This window comes from Actinia tenebrosa, unplaced genomic scaffold, assembly GCF_029948245.1.
Source record: "Actinia tenebrosa isolate PJP-AT-01 unplaced genomic scaffold, QUT_ActTen_1.0 PGA_scaffold14__42_contigs__length_11649687, whole genome shotgun sequence".
In the NCBI taxonomy this organism is placed as follows: domain Eukaryota; kingdom Metazoa; phylum Cnidaria; class Anthozoa; order Actiniaria; family Actiniidae; genus Actinia; species Actinia tenebrosa.
The window spans coordinates 706,844-715,208 of NW_028292574.1; the positions used below are offsets into that span (position 1 = coordinate 706,844).

Sequence of the window (8,365 nt, forward strand, 5' to 3'; positions counted from 1 at the left end):
TTGTAACTTTGTAACTTTGTAACTTTGTAACTTTGTAACTTTGTAACTTTGTAACTTTGTAACTTTGTAACTTTGTAACTTTGTAACTTTGTAACTTTGTAACTTTGTAACTTTGTAACTTGTAACTTTGTAACTTTGTAACTTTGTAACTTTGTAACTTTTGTAACTTTGTAACTTTGTAACTTTGTAACTTTGTAACTTTGTAACTTTGTAACTTTGTAACTTTGTAACTTTGTAACTTTGTAACTTTGTAACTTTGTAACTTTGTAACTTTGTAACTTTGTAACTTTGTAACTTTGTAACTTTGTAACTTTGTAACTTTGTAACTTTGTAACTTTGTACTTTGTAACTTTGTAACTTTGTAACTTTGTAACTTTGTAACTTTGTAACTTTGTAACTTTGTAACTTTGTAACTTTGTAACTTTGTAACTTTGTAACTTTGTAACTTTGTAACTTTGTAACTTTGTAACTCTGTAACTTTGTAACTTTGTAACTTTGTAACTTTGTAACTTTGTAACTTTGTAACTTTGTAACTTTGTAACTCTGTAACTTTGTAACTTTGTAACTTTGTAACTTCAGGAACCGCAGGGGCAAAATGCTGTCGCTGACGGAGCCAAGAAACACTTTAACACTGGGTTCCTGAATATGACTTCTGAGGATGATTTCAGGTTGAGCTACATTCGTGTAAAAATTAGCTTCGTCTCGATATTGTTCATTGGAAAAAATTGCCCATACATTTGGAATATTTGCTCTTTTCGGTCTTTTTCCTCTCTTTCCAAAGCAAAAGATTGTTTTTAAAAGTAAAGTTATATAGCACAAGTAAACTGCGTGCCTAAACATCCTAAATGACCCGTAAATCTTCTGTTCTTTCGCTAACTAGTAGTGAGCGTGTTTTCGAGGCTACGAAACCTAAGAAACCATAAGAGGCGAATGTATAGGCCAACAGATAGTGTGAGCTTATAAAATCAGTAAAAATACGGTTCTAAATTTTAACAAATTCCTATGAATTATATGCCAAAATGTTCAGGAAAGCCCGGGGTTTTCCGTGAAATCCACTTCTGTTTTTTTTTTACAGGTTCTGTTTTATATCAAGTAGAGACGATTTTCTAAATCTAAACCATATGATACATTCCGTGAATAGTTGAATTAACTGAATCCACTTCTGTTTTTTACCTAGATAGTCATTATTTTGAGAAAAGATCCAAAAACCGTGTTTTTGAGACATAATTTGTATTTGGGCTCACATGAGGGGGTGTGAGCTTGAAATCGTAGCTGACCAAATGTTAACAGATTTTTTCTGATGGAAGCCTATGACTGTGATAATTTCCTTGTTAGCGTTTGAGAATACACTACTAGTAGTTTGGAACGGAAAAAAACATTGTATTGCTAAGAAGATGCGCAACCTTTTGGACTCGAAGATTGAATCCTGCAAGTTTTCATCATTTCCAGAAGAGGACATTATACTATAAAGTAGTCATACGCCTTCGATGCATCGCGATGGTACTCAATAGTTTGACATGTTCCTGGAAATCCTCAATCAGTAGATGTTTCCGGCGAAAGTCGTTTTAGCCAATCACAACCAGTTGCCGTATAATCAAAGAGACCCCAATTATTACATTTGTCAATCAGATTGTACTGCCTGTAATTTAACCACATTAAATCTCAACTAACCCCGCCGAGGGAGAGAGAGTCTCGAGGGTTGTTCTTCGAGATCTTTTTTTACGCAAAGACCCTATGTTTGGTATCTCTGTCATTTTTAATTTAAAATACCGAAATGATTCTCAAACCGTTCCGTCTTTTTTTTTTCCCCTGTTACGTTCAGCGACTCCATAGATATGGTGGGCTCAAATAAGTACGTTTTTAGAAATGAAACATTGAACAGCTTGTATTTCTTGATTACATCAATTTTCGCCTTGTACTGTAAACTGCTCCTTTTATCATAATTTAACACGAATAGCTACAATTTGCTTGTCTTTGTATAAAGCCTACACGGTGTTCAATAACACAAGGATCAATAAAATTCAGACATTTAATAAAACTTCAGAATATTTTCATTCAGTTTTCGCGCAGGATGTGGATAACCTCTAGTGCTCAGGGTCAGTCTACTTCGATTTGTTATTTGATTCATTACAAGGCGTTCTCCTATTCTCCTGGTTACTCATCTCGGATTACGCTTGCAAAATAGTCAATCTTCATAGCCTTTTTCGTAATGATACGTTGTTTTACCAAAACAATAGTCAATCATGACGTATGACCCTCCTGACTCTTGTTTTGAGTTGTATAAAGCTTATGTGACAAAAAAGCGCTAATTACATTCGAAACGCGGATCGAATGTAAAAGATGGTTGATGGCTGAAGCTGTCAATAAACCTCCCTCCCCCCCACACACACGTGACCTTCGCCACCGAACTAGAGAAGAAATATTAAGAAAATTCTGTGAAATAGACTGGTGTATGGAGGTGGTGGGTTCCGGCATATACCACCCCCCCCCCTCCCCCCCACACACACCCCCCCCCCCCCCCCCCCCCCCCAACACACAAAATTTGAAATGACTTGTATATGGAGGTGGTGGGTACCGGCATATACCCCCCCCACCCCCATCCATGAAAAGGTAGGTGGTGGCGGGCAATACCCCACCCCCCTAAATCGGGTCCCTACTCCGGACAATTGTTTTGACCTCTTCCCTATGTGATTGCATAAGTCTCTTACAATACAGTATTTTAGATACTATCTCAAACTACATGTTCTGTCCAAGATATAAACGTTTTCCAAAATTCTTTTTTAAGAAACAAATTGCAGTTTTATTTGTTGGTTTATTTTCAGCTTTTGCCGAAGAAACAACACTAACAACGGCTCCTTCAAAGCACCAAGACTGAACACAGAAATGAAGGATATGGAACCATCTTTTATTTTTCTTCATCAGTGCATTATTTGCAAATGATACAGACAGACATATTTTACCATCACTTTATATAAACCACTTTTAAAGGTATTAATCTCATGCAGTGGCGACATTTTATTAGCGATAAAACCGCTTCACAACCGTTGAAATGGTGCCAATGCCGCCTACGGACTAAAACATCTTTTAACAACTGCATAAAACTAATCATTTGTAATTTGAGTTTGAGTTCTTATCGTAGTAGTAGTCCTTTAATAACTGGTGATTATGATAAACATCCCATTGAAATTGAAATCCGTTTTTGTCAAGCTCTTTTTTTATTTATTTCAAGCCATATATCTCTGATCAGTTGGGACACCTTCCTTTAAAGCACGGAGGTCTTATAGCACGCTGCGGGGTTCTTGGTAGTATAGTTTGAAGTCTGCGGAATCTCGTGACGGGCAACGTCCTTTATGACATGGTGGCCGTTGAGGGTCCTGCTCTTCATAGTTCTGTACGATTGATCTCAGGTTTTTTGTCATTTCAGTCGACTTAGAATTTTCCTCTCTTTTGTCGACGCATCTTTTGGTGAAACACCTTTTTCTGGGATGGAACAACTGTGTGGAAACAGCTACTATTGGCAATGACGTATCCAAGTTACTTTGACTTGTTTCTTCAGTTTTCCTTAAGACACCTGGATTCTTGCTTCGTCGTTCATAATCAGGTAAGGCAGGCTTACCTTTAACGTCCCTTGCTTGGTAGACACACAAAACGACTATAAACAGTACAAAAACCAAACAGCTCTTCATCATATTCTGCTTTCGATTGTCTTTACTTCAAAAGTTGAAGATGTGATTGCGCTTCAAATAAACAGCGAGAAAAAAATAAAAAAATAAATTAGTTAATAATAAACAAAAAATTTTAATAACAATAATGTAATAATAATAATAAGTTTGTAAATCATTAAAAAATAATAATAATAATAATAAAGAATATTTACATTATGTACTTTGTGAAAATTTAAAGAGAAAAAGTTACTATTTACAAAAAACTAGAAAAAAACAAAATGAAAAACAAGCATTATAAAAAAGTCTAAAATTATCTAATATCGGCAAGGTTAGTATTAATGCTAAAGTCCAATAGAAAGTCACTTTCGTTGTTCTTATAAAAAGGAGTGCGGGAGCCTCTAATGCATGTAATTACAGCTTTCAAAATCTCAAACGACAACTTTGTTCTAATATATGTTATTGTGTCAGAATTAATAATAATAATAATAATAATAATAATAATAACAATAATAATAATTTAAAATTTCAATAACGCTTTACAGTTTTTTAAATAAGAACATTCAACTTTGTTTTAAAAAATTTTTAAATTGTTATAATATCTTAGAAAACTCATTCATAATTCATGAAGAAAACACAATAGAAATCATGACCATGAAGGTGATTTTATATCTGATAAAGATTCGTCTTCATTTGCATAAACTTTAACTTGGATTTTCTCTATCAAACTTGGTTCATTTCGTAAAAAAATCGGTACACAATGAGAACAAACATCATACGTTTTCTAAGCCGTTCAATAATCTCGCAGATCGTGGTTTATCGGGTCTAAAACCACTCGGCTGCGCCTCGTGTTTTATACCCGATAAAACACTCCTGCTCGTTTATTAAACATTACTTAGAAAACTCATTCATAATTCATGAAGAAAACACAATAGAAATCATGACCATGAAGGTGATTTTAAATCGGATAAAGATTCGTCTTCATTTGCATAAACTTTAACTTGGATTTTCTCTATCAAACTTGGTTCATTTCGTAAAAAAATCGGTACACAATGAGAACAAACATCATAAGTTTTCTAAGCCGTTCAATAATCTCGCAGATCGTGTTTTATCGGGTCTAAAACCACTCGGCTGCGCCTCGTGTTTCATACCCGATAAAACACTCCTGCTCGTTTATTAAACATTACATAAACATATGACTATGATTCAATTAAATACATAGAAAAACACTTTGCAATATAACAAAAATTAACACTTTAATATCATTTAAAATCAGTTAAATTTTAATTTATTCAGATAAAGCCCTTGAATTCTAGTCGTAGTGAGCGGGAAATATTTTTTTCATACTACAATTAAGGAGAAGGTTCCTTTTAAAAAATTTTTAAATTGTTATAATATCATAAACATATGACTATGATTCAATTAAATACATAGAAAAACACTTTGCAATATAACAAAAATTAACACTTTAATATAATTTAAAATCAGTTAAATTTTAATTTATTCAGATAAAGCCCTTGAATTCTAGTCGTAGTGAGCGGGAAATATTTTTTTCATACTACAATTAAGGAGAAGGTTCCTTTTAAAAATTTTTTAAATTGTTATAATATCATAAACATATGACTATGATTCAATTAAATACATAGAAAAACACTTTGCAATATAACAAAAATTAACACTTTAATATAATTTAAAATCAGTTAAATTTTAATTTATTCAGATAAAGCCCTTGAATTCTAGTCGTAGTGAGCGGGAAATATTTTTTTCATACTACAATTAAGGAGAAGGTTCCTTTTAAAAATTTTTTAAATTGTTATAATATCATAAACATATGACTATGATTCAATTAAATACATAGAAAAACACTTTGCAATATAACAAAAATTAACACTTTAATATAATTTAAAATCAGTTAAATTTTAATTTATTCAGATAAAGCCCTTGAATTCTAGTCGTAGTGAGCGGGAAATATTTTTTTCATACTACAATTAAGGAGAAGGTTCCGTGTAAACGGCATGTGATAAAAATCCGTCCGGCCAACCGTGTAAACGCCCCCTTTTAGTTTAATTTTGACACGGTTGGCCGGACGAATTTTTATCACATGCCGTTTACACGGAACCTTCTCCTTAATTGTAATATGAAAAATACGGATCAAAATTTGCACGGCTAGGCGTACGGTCCTCGTTCCGATAGCTTAGTCCCGTGTGAACGGAACCCCTTAACGTGCAACCTTTAGTGAAGGTTAAATGTTCGTCTGGTATCGTGTAAACACAGCCGAAGTCTAAGTTTTTTTAGAAAGTCTCGTAGAAAGTGGTTGTCTGAATGTCGGCCGCGTTTTTCAAATTGCAAAAACTGAGTTCTTATTCATGCCTAAATCACTAGAATCCTTTTCGTTAGCTTTTTTGCATGCTAATACACGACTTTCATAACTGGCTGCTGCTAATTTGCATAAACATTAAAAATCAATGTTTTTGGAGTGAAAACCCTTTTAAATCATTGATCTTGTTGATTTAGATAAGGCATGTGAGTTTCTACTTAAATTATTAAATCCTTTACAAGATGTGAGCATTTGAAGTTTTGAAAATGCACCAAAACAAGGCCACCAAGGCTTCCAGTGCTAAATACATACAAAACTCTATTTTCGTTCTTTCATAACTTCTTTGGTATGCAGTCAAATTCTACAAATTTTTCTGGAAATAGTTTTCGTGAAGTATTTTCTCAGATAGCATTAATAGTTTCTGGTAAAAAGGCTTCATGTTCTCTATCTGAAAAAACGGAGTTATGAAAGTCGTCTATTGTTTTGACATTATAGGGTTAGGGTCTTTCGTACAATGTATAATAAAATACGAGGACCGAAGTAACGCTAAAATTTAAATGCTGACGATAATGACCTTTAACTACCACCTATTAGATTAGATAAAAGTTAGAGCCTTTAAGCTTGTGGGGATAAAGATTCTTCAGTTAAAACAACTGATCATTCCTCAACGTTAAGATAAACCAATTGACACTAAAATATAGATACAACCATAGTTAATGGAGTGGAATGGTTTGGAAACTCCATAGAACAAAGCTATTGTTTTGCGTTTGATGTTGAACCGTACCATCACGTGATACTGAGGGTTCACAATGAACCAAAGCAAGTATGGCTGAAAATACTCATTTCCTTATTATTTTCTTGTATGAACATTTTGAAAGTGAAAACTTTCATTCGATGACCACAAACTATACGGATGAATATTTCCGCGCAGATACAGCTAAATTACTAGATGATAAATAAGAAAGCATTGAAAAGGGCAATTTCATTTTCAATAAACAATTAATATTAATCATATAGGATTAATTAACAAATAATACATATTTTAGAACGATTTTGAAGGGGAAAAAACTTTCATATTCCCTAATACTGTGAACAAATGGAGAAACTTTTCCTTCACTGTGCACTGTCAACGTCACATAACAATGGATAAACACGAACAAAAACATAGAACAATAGGTTTCTTAACCATTCCTCTCCATTACTATGATACGACCTATGCTCTCTTGATACGACTTCAATTATCACTCGATATTTTCAAAATCTTTACACTATCCAATCTCACCAGGCAAAGCAAAAGTAGAAGAGCTTTCAAGTACATTTCGTCAAAATTGGTCTGTTTTAGACTACACTTTTGCAATATAGCGGTTGGAAAAACCTCGAACAATAAAAAGAAGCTAAACACAGATCGTTAGTAGTTCAGTTTGCTATATTGAAGCTCATGAAAGGAAGATCAAATAAACAGAAGCTATGCCGAATAGTTGACTAAAGAAATTTCCAAAAAGGACTGAATTATGTCTTTGTAAGGCCGAGCCTTGAAGGCAGTTTTGACTCTAGTTCGTCGACTGGAAAAAACGTTTATAGATGTGAAAAGTCAGTGCTTTCAATCCAAAGTATAGTATATCATAATATAACATTAAAATAATAATAATAATAATAATAATAATAATAATAATAATAACCAAGAAAAGTGTAGAAGTGAGAAGGGAAGTAAAGTGCATGAGAAGGAAAGGAAAACTGAGGAAAACGGAATGAAAGGAAAATGAGCCGAAAAAATATGTGAAAACAATGAAGGGAAAGAGAGAATAATAGGCCTTTTCCGAGTTCGATAAACAGGATGCATTGTGGTCTAGACTCGGTACAAGCAACACCATATAAGGTATGGTGTTTGTACTGAAGCTAGACCACAATGCACCATTTTCGCTAACTCAGAAATGGTCTATGGGAAAGGGAGGGAGGAAGGAAGGAAGGAAGAAAGAAGCCAAAATTACCTTTCCTTGTACGGTAGTAGTTCACTTGTAGTAGCTGTCCTTGCTAGGAAAATCGATAAAATGATGCTCAAAAGCACCGCTATAAATAGCTGACTTTTCAAACAAGATCTTTTTTCCACGCCGTATATTGTTCGTCGGTGTGCAAACTACAAAGACTATTAAGCGGTGTTTACTGAATGAGAAAAAGAACACTCGTAATATAGGTTCCATATCTGCTCTCTTAACACCTTGCGGTGACAAGAAACAACTCGAATTCTTTCTCGATCTATTCACGATTTATTTCCAAGCTACACGTCCATACAAGCAAAATTTTACGGCGGCATTGGCCGAGTAAAACACGATTCCATTTTTTCCCTGCCGGCTCATTTTAGAAAGCAAAGGGATGTTATAACAACGGC

At 33.8% G+C, this 8,365-nt stretch overlaps 1 long non-coding RNA gene across 1 annotated transcript; it reads right to left on the minus strand.

Moving 5' to 3' along the window:
* Positions 1 to 2,884: 2,884 nt before the first annotated feature.
* LOC148911125 (uncharacterized) lies at positions 2,885 to 8,018 on the minus strand. Its single transcript, XR_016119651.1, has 2 exons — positions 7,968 to 8,018; positions 2,885 to 3,737 (listed from the first exon to the last, which is right to left on the minus strand). It is a non-coding gene; the product is annotated as an uncharacterized LOC148911125 (long non-coding RNA).
* Positions 8,019 to 8,365: the final 347 nt, after the last annotated feature.